Raw genomic sequence first — 13,311 nt, forward strand, 5'->3', positions numbered from 1 at the left:
TGCAGTGAATGGAGGATTAATATTGAAAAGCGTTTAAGACGCCGTGGTCGATTTTGGAGCAAAAATGTAAAATTGATAGATTTAGTCGTTGAAATTATACACGTTTTGTTACGTAATATCTAAATAACAAGTATTGATTTCTATTAGCACGTCTTCTCATCTTGCCTTTTAATAATGAGGTCGCGAGCGTGCGTCACCGGTAATGCATGAAGAGAAGGGGCAGTTTTTAAAAATTCATCAAAAAATCATGGTGGTAAATTATACAAATTGATGTATAAGAATAGTTTCAGCAAATGTTGTAGATTGTTTAAGTATCAAAATTACGTTAAAATTAAGTCGATTTTTAGAGAGATTGTCACTTGTTTTGAAGTAATTTCTGAAGAAAATTGATTTCGTCTAACTTTCATTTACACTACTTCAAAGTCATAATAATAAAAATGTAGTCTAATAAACGTTAAGTACAGGATATGTGTAATACAAAATTACCATGTTTAGCAGTCCAAACTTTACGAAATTTACAAATAAGAGCTACAAAATCAGTGCTTTACGCGCGTCCATCAGAAAAGCAAACATTACTAATTTAGTCAGTCTGTTTTCAAAAAATTGATCTGATAAAAGGTAAGATAAGAAGACGTGCTAATAGAAACCAGTACTTATTTCAATTAGGTAACAAAAGGTGTAAAATTTCACGGACTAAATCTATCAATTTTACATTTTTGCGACTAAAATCGACACCGGCCTCTTAACCACCATTTTGGAGTCAACGGCCAGTAGTCCACGTGTTACTTGTAAAGTCCAGCTATGGCTTTACAAGAGCTAATAAAATCACCGTACATGCACTGTCTTGTATACTGACCGTACAATTTTATTCGTATTTTAAGCTCCTAATACCTTGACACTGGCGAAAAAGTCCCACTGGACTGAAGCTATTTAATTTTAAAAGAATGAATGAAAGTTATCCATCATCACAAACTCTCAGGTGTATAATATATAGGTAAGTATGATATTGGAGTATTTAAGGTAAAGCTTCTATTGTCTATCAAAGTTAATTTGGAGAGTGCCCCTTCCGCCGTCCTCGTAACTCGTTAGAATTTCAATTTAGGTGTTAGGTATGTTAGTACTTATACTACTTATGGCCCATGTTTATTATGATATCAACGTAAGCGGCATTTAAAATTTATAAAAATAACCACTTTTTTACGTTTTAAAATTTACAACACACGTACACACAATTTATTTCTTGTACTTATCTTGAAACACGTATTTATTACTTGCATGAATAGTCCAAACTGGAAGCCTAATCGATACGTATGTATACTGTGTAGGTTGGTACGTATGGCTACCTAAACGAATACCAGCTACACAATTAGCAACACGTGCTTCAGCTTAAGGTCTTAATTGCCTGCTTCCGCGTCTCAGCCGGGCTAGACGGGTAGCCTATCTCGCGGCGAGATACTGTCGCGTCAATCATGTGCTCGGCCTACGGCTACAGGTGAGCGAGTTTACTCAGTATCATCTTTAAGGGCATGTGTCTAACCCTTATGTCATTGTATGTATTTGTACACCTTGTTAAATACATGTACGACGCAATAAGACCTCTTGTTTTACTAGTATTTCGTGGAATTCGTAATTGCCAGATGGCACATGCAGCAATAATGATTTCTGTAAAAGATACCGGAGCAGAAAGGAGCCCGAGTTGATTTATCGCCGAACAACAATCGCAAATTAAGGCGGATTCCTCGCGCGGACACCCGTGCCGTGCTGCAGTACTTAGCGGAGACAAAGTATAAAGTAGCGCCCCCAGCCACCCACTGCAAAACGTCTCTAATATTCTTTTAGAAACGGTGGCATTTACGGGCTATATTTTATCCCGAATTTGCATACGCTCCTTTTTTTCTTACCCGTCCTCTATTTTATCGGGGTGAGCATTTTTTTCGTCCGGGGGTTAAGATACAAAAGGGTAAAGCGCGGGAGCCGGCTCGATAATTAAATTGCATCGCGGAGTGCGTGAATAAAGTACAACTGTACGCACGTAGCGGCGGATGGAGGACGGGGGGCAGAGATTGCGGGCCATTCGTTATTGTTTCACGATACATTAAATTTGACAATTAAAGCTTAATCTCTCTGTTATTCAGAGCGATGCTTTATCGCTTACATCTGATTCTGGTGTTTAGTAAATTCGCCTTTTTTTATTGCCTTTGTTGTTTACTTTACGTATCGCTTTAAATGTATAGGTACCTATATATAAATGGTTTTAAGTATACACTTTCACTTTTAAACAAATGTGTTATGCAATAAACTTAAACTCCTACATTATGGATAACGACCCGCCCCGGCTTCGCACGGGTTACACAAAACCTTTACAAATTATACACTAAAACCTTCCTCAAGAACGACTCTATTGATAGGTGAAAACCGCATCAAAATCCGTTGCGTAGTTTTAAAGATCTAAGCATACATAGGGACAGACAGACAGCGGAATGCGACTTTGTTTTATACTATGTAGTGATATATTAGAATGAGTCCAGTAACAGTACAAAAATAGGTTTCGATATTATTAGAGATTTATTATGCTGACCGGTCAATTCGAACGTGATAATTACTAGAATAATACGATACACGAGAATAATACGAGATCTAACAGATAGGTTATAGTTTACTTCTCAACTAGTTATCTTTTGCAGTTCGATTTGAGAATTGTGACGTTTTGGGATATCCATTAGATATCCATTGGATGTCTAAGTAATATCTTAAGCAAATCTTAAAGAGATCGTTCAAGAGGACATTCGGAATCGCAGAAATGTCAAATTTGACATGACTTTCTTAAATATCTCGTTATCGTTTCTGTTTCAAATCTAGTGGATATCTAGTTGATATCTAGATCATTGTTCGAATTGGCGCGTGAGTCCGTTCATTTTGTCACACATGCTACGTAATTGTTAATGTTATTTTTATGTATTTTGTTACTCGACTCGTTGTATTGTGTTGTATTATGTTCTATGTGTTGTGTTTGTTTTTATGTGTTTTGTTGTTTTTGAGTGGCAATAAATTGTACCTTTTTTATATTTATTTTTTTGATAGGTTTCTGTAGCGTGTTTCAAGGGTTATCGTCTAAAAGTGTAAAAGTTTTTGATGGCTGCTTTTTTATTTAATAAAGGGAAAACAATTGTAAATACATATACCATTTGGGTTAAAATAATCAATGGCATATCGTAAGAGATGTTCATATCGCAAGGGAAGTAATTAAATCAATAGCTGTTTTTAAAACTGATTTGCAAAAAAATTGCCATTAAATCATTAGCCTTAGGATTAGGAGCCTCTACGTAATGCATATTAAAGGAATGGTAATCTGATATAATAAGGTGGGTTACGTTTGATTTGAAAAATCGGCAGAGTTGCAGGCGGCGCGAAATCAGTCCACGTGACACGAGCAGCTAATCATGTGCATGCATTTTATTCAAAGATTACTTGTTTACTTGTGGGTTAGGTTAAATTAGAGCTACGACCTTCACAGAAACCAACTGCTACTATGAAAGTGAGTTCTCGATTCCGGAACTGATTCTCGAAATTGGGTCACATTCCGGAATTCCGGAACTGATTGATTTTATTGTGTTAAGGTATAACGATTATTTAATTTTGTTTCTGAGTTAAGGTTGTTTTCTTTGTATTATTAGTATTCAGCTATACCTATTACCTTTTTATGCATTGCCGACTAGTGCCAAAAACGCAAGCCTTCATTACAGCCTGGTGAGAAAAAGAAGAGTCAAGTAAATTTCCTGATTGCTTTTTCTAATGAAATGTAAAATAATAACTGTAACGGCTCATAGACTCATTATTATTTACAACAACGGGACTTAAGGCCTGGCGTTTATAGGATCGATTGCAGTTGTGGTAGTTCCTACATCGGGGAAACGAAACGTACCATTGCGGAGCGAGTTAAGGAACATATCGCAGCTGTCAAGAACCGTCAGGTGAACAAGTCTGCCGTTGCTGAGCATTTACTAGAGTCAGGGCCAAACCACTGGATTGAGCTTCACAAGTTCACAACCCTAGAATACTTTCTACAGATCGTGGGTTTTATAGTAGAATAATTCGTGAAGCCATTGAAATCAAGAAACATAGAAATTTCAATCGAGACGAAGGTTTTAAGATCTCATCCACATGGAACCCAGTCATTGGTAAGTGTAAGCTAAACCAAATATCGAAAGTTAAAAAATCGAATATTGTGAGTGTTGTGTGTCGACCCGGTAACATCCCTAGTGCGCAAAACGTTCAAGTTAATAAGCAAGACCAAGTGCGGGTAGTTCGAAAAACTCGCGCGCCTAGAAGATGTTGATGTCAACTTTAGCCAGTCTTCTCCGAGACCACGGGGACAACGCCGTCCTCGAAACATCGGAGGTAAATTTAAAACTTATTTTACGCGATTAAGTCCCGTCGTTGTAAATAATAATGAGTAAAAATCGTGAAAGTTTAAATCAGGGCTCATAAACTTATTGCAAAACAGTACTTTACATAGGTACTTAAACGTATTTTTCAAGTTTGTTTTTTTCTGGCTAGTTCCTAATTCAGAATATAATGTGCTGCTACACTACAGAATCCGAAATCTTTCATTGAGGAAACTTCTTTCTGAATTGAGAATAAAATATCCATACATTTATAAATTTTAATTCAAAGGTCTCGCGTAGGTAGGATTCTTGATATTAATTGCGAACTGTAGGCCGAGCACATGATTGCCGCGACAATATCTCGCCGCGAGATAGACTACCCGTCTTTTACTTACTGTATGAATTAAAGGGGGACGGGTAGTCTATATCACGGCGAGATACTTTCGCGCCAATCATGTGCTAGCCCGGCTGGTTTAGAAATACTTGCTAACCTTAACTTGCTGATCAAAAGTAATCCAAGTATCCATTTTGGCTGACCAAATATAAATTTTTGTTCCTCAAAATAGGAATATTTTGCAGATCGTTTAAATGACACCCATATCGTGTAAGCTTCTTTATAATTAATAGTCATATTTTGACTAAGTAAACTCGAGTGAAATCCCCTAGTGTGCAAATATGGTACTAAAGTGTTGTCCAATGGTTAAAAGTTATAAGTGTGTTAAATAGCAAATCTACATTATTATAAATATAATTATATCAATTTAGACATATTCTATGAACGAATAAAATGATTTAATTATTCCAATGATAATAAAGTACTGTAATTGACTTGGAATTGGTTAGCGGTTTCGTAGGAGGAATGTTTTTTACCGGTAACCGATACCAAGTCCGAGCGCCATTCTGTTATTGGATTGCAAACTGTGAACAAATGATCGTAAAGTAAGGTGACCGAAATATAATCTAGTTATTTAAAGTGAAACCGTGGTTTGATTTATCTATCTAGCGGCATTGAATTAGTGTGTGGTAGTGGTTTTACAATCGTAATGTCTCTTAATATATTTTTTATACCACAACGATGGCAAACAAGCATACGGCCCGCCTGATGGTAAGCAGTCACCGTAGCCTATGGACGCCTGCAACACCAGAGATATTACATGCGCGTTGCCGACCCTTTAAAAACCTGTACACTCCTTTTTTGAAGAACCCCATACTGTAGCCTAATATGTAAGTACTAAAGATCTCGTAAAAATCGTGTAAAGGTCTCGTAGAAATCTGATTAATTTTGTTTATCTGTTTTGCCAATTGGCAAAGTTTCTACAAAGTAAATACTATTTAGCATTTAATATACTAATCACGGATTATGTAAAATTTCCATCTCAAATTCAATATTTATAAACTATTTTGTGTCTTACGTGTGCTCTACGCGTTTGTTGTACTTAACTCACATGGCTATCAAGATTAGGTCCTACACACGTAAATTAATTCATTTCCAACATTGAAATTATCGAAACTTCTTATACAAAAATCGTGTATTTTACTGGAGTAAATATCGTCAGGTAACAACCAAATAAACGGTCTTCTCCACATTGATCTTACCCATATTCAGTGTAATGTGTTGAAAATATAGCTACTTCATGTAGATACTAACATCAGCTACTACATATTTGACTTTATTATTAATTGTGTTTATAAACGGTGCTAATGATGATACATGATCACAGGCCGGCTACCAATGGCGAGGCTGGCTTCACTGTCGGCGTTACAGCCCCAGGGACGAGGCGGTGCGGGAAGCTGATTTATTTGTAGTAATTTTTAAAATTAAGTAGTGGATTATTTTATAAAAAAACTTATAAAAGACTAGTAAGTTATAAAAAGTTCAATTATTTTCAACTTTCAATTAAGTTCAATTAGATTAGGGTTTCTGATTTCCAACTTATTTTATTTCTCGAGTTTCGAGAATTCTGGAGCCCTAATTCTCGAGTTTTGTCGAGTATCTTTATTTAAGGACCGTAAAATTATGGTAAAATAAAAAATAAAAAAATATTATTGCACCACTATGATTAGAAATACGTACCTAAAATGAGAATCTTCTTTCAAATAAGCTAAAATTAAAATTATACAACCAAACGACAATTATAATGGGAAGGAATAATCGGTGTTCCAAGTAGAAAAGAGTCTGTTCTAAGTTCCGAGAGGCCGGGACGTACAGCCAAGAAGAACGAGAAAGAAAAGAGAGGGTGACTGGGGTCCACGGGGTGAAAACACACTGGTGGGTATTCACTTCCAGCCACAAATTCTTCAGGCACTTATTTATAATTGAATTATAAAAATAAACAATTATTAAAATCTTACATAAAATCAAAACGTAAAACTTACTAATACTAAATAACAGTCATAAATTGGCATTTTTCATTTAGATAATTCCTAACAAGTTCCTAATGCCTAATCGTAATCAGTTATAGGTAAGTACGTAAGTAGTTATAGGACTTATAGGTATCCATAGCCTTGATTTAAGGTCTAAAAACAAGTTAAATCAGTTAAATATAAATACGACTAGGAACTAAGATTTAATTACAATAATCAATCATCAAAAATAAACGAAAACGACATAAAAATATCAATATTTTCCAGTGGATCAAGAGTAGTATGTATTAATTAATAAATAGAAGATTTATTTTTAAACAAAATCATTTAAAGGCATCAGAAGCAAGACTTTTTGAAAAGTCCTTTTATAATATAAAATTTATAAAATAGACTTCAAATAATAAAATAGCATTTAGGCCCCGTAAGCACTAGCGGTTACCCGCGGGGGCGGTTTTTTGTTAACCGCTTAGTGCATATAAGCGCCGCGGTGGCAGTTTATCATAATTACATATTATATTTTGATCGACCGCGCGGCTAGCCGCCCCTGCGCTAGTGCGTACGGGGCCTTAATGGACTCATTTAAAAGTCGGTTTCTTATTTTGGTGACGATGTTTCCAGCCAGCCTGAAATATGCTTATTATTATCTTTTCTCGTAGATTCATAAATATTATATTCTAAAACGGATTTGTTGGGCGCAAAGGCGCGCCTGGCTTCAGTCCGCACTTCAAGTGCGGAACTCGCGAATTCTCGAGTTGCGGTAATTTTTTCTCGTCTCGAATGAAGCCAAAATTTTCGAGTTGTCTCGAGTTCGAGAAATTTCGAGCAGAAACCCTAAATTAGATGTAATTTAATTATTTACCATTAGTTGGTTATTCATAATAAACTTTGATAAAAATTACCCAGTTAAATTAATTACCCAGTTCCCAACAGGATTTTATATTTCCTGGCAGTCGCGATGATAATTTAACTAACAAATTAGGAGAAATCTTACCCTGCTCTAAGTCAAATTACCATAATTGCTAATCAAATGTTGTAGGAGTAGCCGCGTCGTTGCTTCGCTCTAATTATAAATTCTAATTCCCTCTCTTATTTCACGGGCCTTTTGAATTCGTAAATTATTGCCCTTGCTTCGGGCTATCAAATGAATTATATTACATTATCTACTTTTGCTTCACTTTGCCTTTGAAGGTTGGCACTTATTATTCTTATTAAACATGAATATGAGATGCCGGTAAAAGCAGTTTTAGAATTTTAATTAGAAAACTTCTTAACGTGTACTCGACACCTATATTTATTTACGTCGCGCTCGCTAATATCTGAGAAGCGCTCACATAAAAACTCAAAGAAATGAAAAACATCTATCCAAGACCAGCAAATATAGACGAAGCCGTTAATTTGTTTGAAGCCGTACAAAGACGATTTCCTCGAATGAGTATATTTCATCAAAAACTTAATAATATTAAAACATCCTAAGCATTCGCGAGCGACGTAGCGCGCGATTTTAATTCTCTCACAAGTCTACTTACGAATAACACCGGCTCCAATTAAAAGCGCGCGACAGCTTTGAAAAGCGGAATGAAGGAAAGTATAAGTAGGTGGGGAAATGTGCTCGTGTTTACGGAAGCCTCCTCCGGCAAAATATTATCGCGAGACGAGCGCGATCAAATATTCAGACGGCGCGCGGCGGGCGCGGGACGCGGCCAACCCTCTCTAACTTTCAAGCCCTTCCCTTTGCACGCCCTACACTAATTACGTTTAGAGTTCTTAAGCGAAATTACTTAGGCCCCTCGCCACCCGCGCCTCCCCGCGGCCCCTTCCGGAAATGAGGCGCGCTGGAAAACAAGAAAGAAGAAAGCGTTATATAAGAACACCACTGTCTCCTCGCTCGTCCTAAATCTGGACAATCTAAAAGATGTTGATGTAATGATTTTTTCTTCATTTTCGCGAGTTCTCTGTTCATGAGCGGTTGCTAAGTGAAAAGCAATTAAAGCACGGGCGAGTGATCCCACCCCGCCCGCCGCCTCCATGCGCTCGCCGGCCCACGAGAGGAAAATTATTATAAACACGGTTTTAGTGTATTTATAACGATCATCGAATGACATTTTTTGTAAGATAACTAGAATGACTTTTTTTCAAGCTAATTACTACACCTAAATTTAAATTTATATTTATTAGCATAAGGTAAACTTGCAAAACTGATTTTATAGGAAACAGGAAATACAGACAAAAGTTTACAGACCTACAATAATAACAAAACGTACGTAACGTGTACAAAGATAGGTATAGGTAGGTTGAGGTAAGTGGGGATCTGGGATAATTGCGGATAATTCTGTTATCTACAAAATTAATCGTTATTTTCGATTCAAAGCCACACACCTTCCAACACCATTTTCTTGACTTCCATTTTCCATATCACATTTTTTTCTACAGTCGCATTAATTTCAAGTGAATACAATATTTTTTTTTATTTGGCAGAATACGTATGGTACAAGATGACAACAGAAAAGGTTTTACATGTAAGTAAGTATCAGTATTCAGTCGAAGACACGACATGCAAATAATTGACAATTTGATAATTTTACATGAAATAAAAGTACAATATATATTAAAATTTAAGACAGAAAATAAACAGTGGGTAAATAAAAAAAAACCGGCCAAGTGCGAGTCGGACTCGCGCACGAAGGGTTCCGTAATCCGTACCATTACGCAAAAAACGGAAAAAAAAACACGTTTGTTGTTGGGGCTCCCCTTAAATATTTATTTTATTCTGTTTTTAGTATTTGTTGTTGTAGCGGCAACAGAAATACATCATCTGTAAAAATATTAACTGTCTAGCTATCACGGTTCATGAGATATAGCCTGGTGACAGACGGACAGACAGACAGACAGCGGAGTCTTAGTAATAGAATCCCTTTGGGTACGGAACCCAAAAAATGTCATCCACTTGTAACAATTTCAATATTAAATAATAAAATGTCCAAGAATAAATAAAACTAACAACGATAAATTTAAATTTAACATAAAAAGTCAAATTACAAAATGGATGTCGTGTATAATTTATTTAAAAAAGTGAAGAGTTGTTCGTAAAAGTTATATTGAAAGACAACTTTTTCACGACTGAAAATGAGACCCGAACTTCTCCCGGGTCGTATATTTCCAAAACGGAGGTTTTCCCGCGTTTTAGTATTTATACTATTTACTTATTGTACATACGTTCATACGTGTTTTACATATGCTGGACTTGGTTGTGGTGTACCTATATTTATCCGCACTTTTCCATCCGGAATAAGTGAGAACTAAATATATCCGCATTTACCCGTTTACAAATGTATGCAATAAAGCAATGGTTCTCAAACACTTTATTTATGTTATGATAGATATATGTATTTTCATTTGTATATTCTCTTTATCTACTTATATAAAAAAAAATAAGTTAAAGAAGTTAGTATTCAATTGAGCTGATATTTTGTTGTGACAACCAAAACTCACTAATTGCATAAAAATAATTAAACAAAAATGAACCTTGTTTTGTTATTAGTACGGTTCACTATGCTTTTGAATTTGTGTTAGTACCTAAGTTTAGAATTTAAACTATCGTGAGTCATACTAAAAAGCCAAAAAATACGCCTCCAAGCAATAAAATAATTATTTACACATTGTGTAAAAAGTAACAGAACCGATGCAGTAACATGATACTTCGATATTTCGATATCATCATAATTATAATATTTCTACCAAAAAAGTATTTTAGAAATATTTACCTATTAGAGTTTAGACAGCTCATATTCCCCAATAAACATTTAAAAACCCTACTTATATGTAGAAAAATCGAATAGATTCCTAAATAGGAAATTGAGTAGGCTGTAAGAAGATTTCGCGCGAGCACAGAGTTCCGTGCTCACTTGGATGTTTGCGTTGACGGTAGCTTCCGATTGGATGATCAAAGTCCCCAGCACTGTCTTGTTTCTGAAGAATATTTGAAAATTAGGAAATTAAACTGTGCGCTGGCACATAAAAGGTGCGGAAACGTGGTCGCGGGCGTCGTGAATTCGTTTAATTTGGCTGCCGTTGACGCGACGCGGCGCGCGTCTTTATGGATGTCAAATACTTACTAGACTCAATTAGCCTCATGCATGAAGTTTATATTTGAAGGAAATATGTTTTATTCGGATGTTTGTTACCGTTATATCATGTTACAAATGCATTTCCGTTTTTAAATTACCATTTAATCACTTAAAATTATAAATAAAAAGTACAAAAATTTGCCCGCGAAAAGCTAGTGTGCGAAACGCTCGAAACGCCACGTGACGTCACGCGTTCGACAGATTAGTGTCATTAGTAGCAAACGTCAGTTGGGCCGCCCAACGTGTGACGTCATCACGCTCTGTCGAATTCGCGCCAAAAATTATGAGCGTTTCAACCGCTCAAAAATTTTCAACATTTTAAATATTTTTTAATAAAATAATGTTAAGGTTTACAAAAGTATTTTTATCATTTCCGGTGTTCCAACGATATAAATTATGAATCCAAAAATAAAAATAAATTCATGCATGGAGCTAATTACTCAATGGACTCGTTCGTTGATCTGAATAATAAGCAGGTAAAATTGCCTAGGTAAAATTGCCTATTAATCTTTATAAAAATAGTACATTTTTGAAGAGGACAGAAAGTGACCAAGTAGACGGACGAGTTAGTATGAGGACCGACTCGTTAGGGGAGGATATCAGCGGAGGAAATTTATTAATTAGGAATATATTTTATAATAATTTTACGCGAGACGACAAATTCATATTCTTACCTACTTAATTCAAAACAACTAACCTTGAAGTCGCTTTAACTTTAATAGGCGTAAACATTTACACTATTTGTACTGAGATTTTTAGTTTTTACAGCAAATTCTTAATTGTATCGTCTCACCAAATTACAAAAATTGCAACACGTAAAAATTGCCAAAGGCGTTTTTAATTTACGCTTAAAAGCGCCTTACACGGTGAGTTTCTGGACATATAAACACCCTTTCTTATTTTTAAAAGTTTTAAAAGGCCTATCATAATAGTACATTTGATGCTAGTGCGGAAACTCGCCTGCGGCTCGTGGCAAGATATCTCGGTACTCGTGAAGTAATGACATATCCGCACGTGTATCGAACGACGTTTTTTAATACAGTTGCGAAAAAATAAGAAAAAAAACAAGTAAGGAATTCGAAACTTTTATATTATTAATTCTGTGACATCATTGACATTATGAAGAGGTGTTTTTTTAGCTGGGTGTTATTATTATTGAATCCACTTCAATGAAAGTTTTTTTTTAATGCAAGGAACAATTGTAAATATAAAATATTGTACTATTATTACCCAAATATCGTTAATTACGTATCGAACACAAAAACAATATCGAATGTTGCCTTTGGAAACTTTAAGCAGAAAGAAAAAACGCCTCTTCTTTGACAGGCGTTCCGTTCCATTCAGACAACTTATTAAGAACGGTTTTTCAATATTCAATAAAATAAAAATAGATGTGTTATAATGATGAAGAGGTAAGTAATAAAATATGAAATATGTATACTTTTCGTATTCTTACATTAACAGTAGTTTTTTATGTGAATTAAGACGTTTAAAGGAAACTAATATTAACACTCATCAATAAGTAGCCATGAATTAGAATAAGAATAAATTTAAAAAAATTGGAAAGTAAAAAGCACTAGTTCGCGAAAACCAACTTTCCGCACGCTAAACAGCTACGTAAAGTAGCACTTTTTGAGCAACTGTATTAAAAAAGTTATATAAATCGACACGAGTTGCGAATTACCTATTCGCACGTGTATCGTACAACGTTTTACAGTAAATATGGCAGTTTAAATTTTTGACATAGTTACGAAATGTGCTAATTTACGCACTAGTGCATAAAATTAGCACCATATGTACTGTAATAGTTATTTACGATACAAGTGCGGAAAAGAGGAAATTCGAAACGAGTGGCGATAAATTAAAACACGACCGCAGGGAGGGGGGCAAATCGACACGAGTTGCGAATTACCTATTCGCACGTGTATCGTACAACGTTTTACAGTACATATGGCCCTTTAAACTTTCGACATATGCACGAAAAGTGCTCTTTTACGCACTAGTGCGAGAAAGTAGCACCATATGTACTGTAAATGACTTTATGAACTTGATGCGCTGAGATTGATTTAGAGTCAACCAATCAGTGAGTGGAAAGTAAAAGTGTCGTACAACCTAGTACGACTAAAACAATGTTGGTCTGTTGGTTCAGGTGTACAACTAAGCCCTACAGTCTAGTCAATATTTAGATTTTCTATTGCCACATTTTCGAGTAGTGGCGCGAAAAAATCCTTTTTTACAATACGAGTCAACAGTTTTCTTAGTTAATAGTCACTTAGGATTATAGGGACGTGAGGATTCGCCATAAACTATTTTTTTAACGATATCAATATCAAACTGTTTTTACCTTTACATTAGTTATTTGTTAGTGCAAAGTTGTATTTTACCCGCGAGTGTAGAATTGAAAAACGAGTAAGCGAAAGGATTCTATAGGTGAACCA

The sequence above is a fragment of the Cydia strobilella genome, chromosome 5 (genome assembly GCF_947568885.1).
Source record: "Cydia strobilella chromosome 5, ilCydStro3.1, whole genome shotgun sequence".
NCBI classification, from domain to species: domain Eukaryota; kingdom Metazoa; phylum Arthropoda; class Insecta; order Lepidoptera; family Tortricidae; genus Cydia; species Cydia strobilella.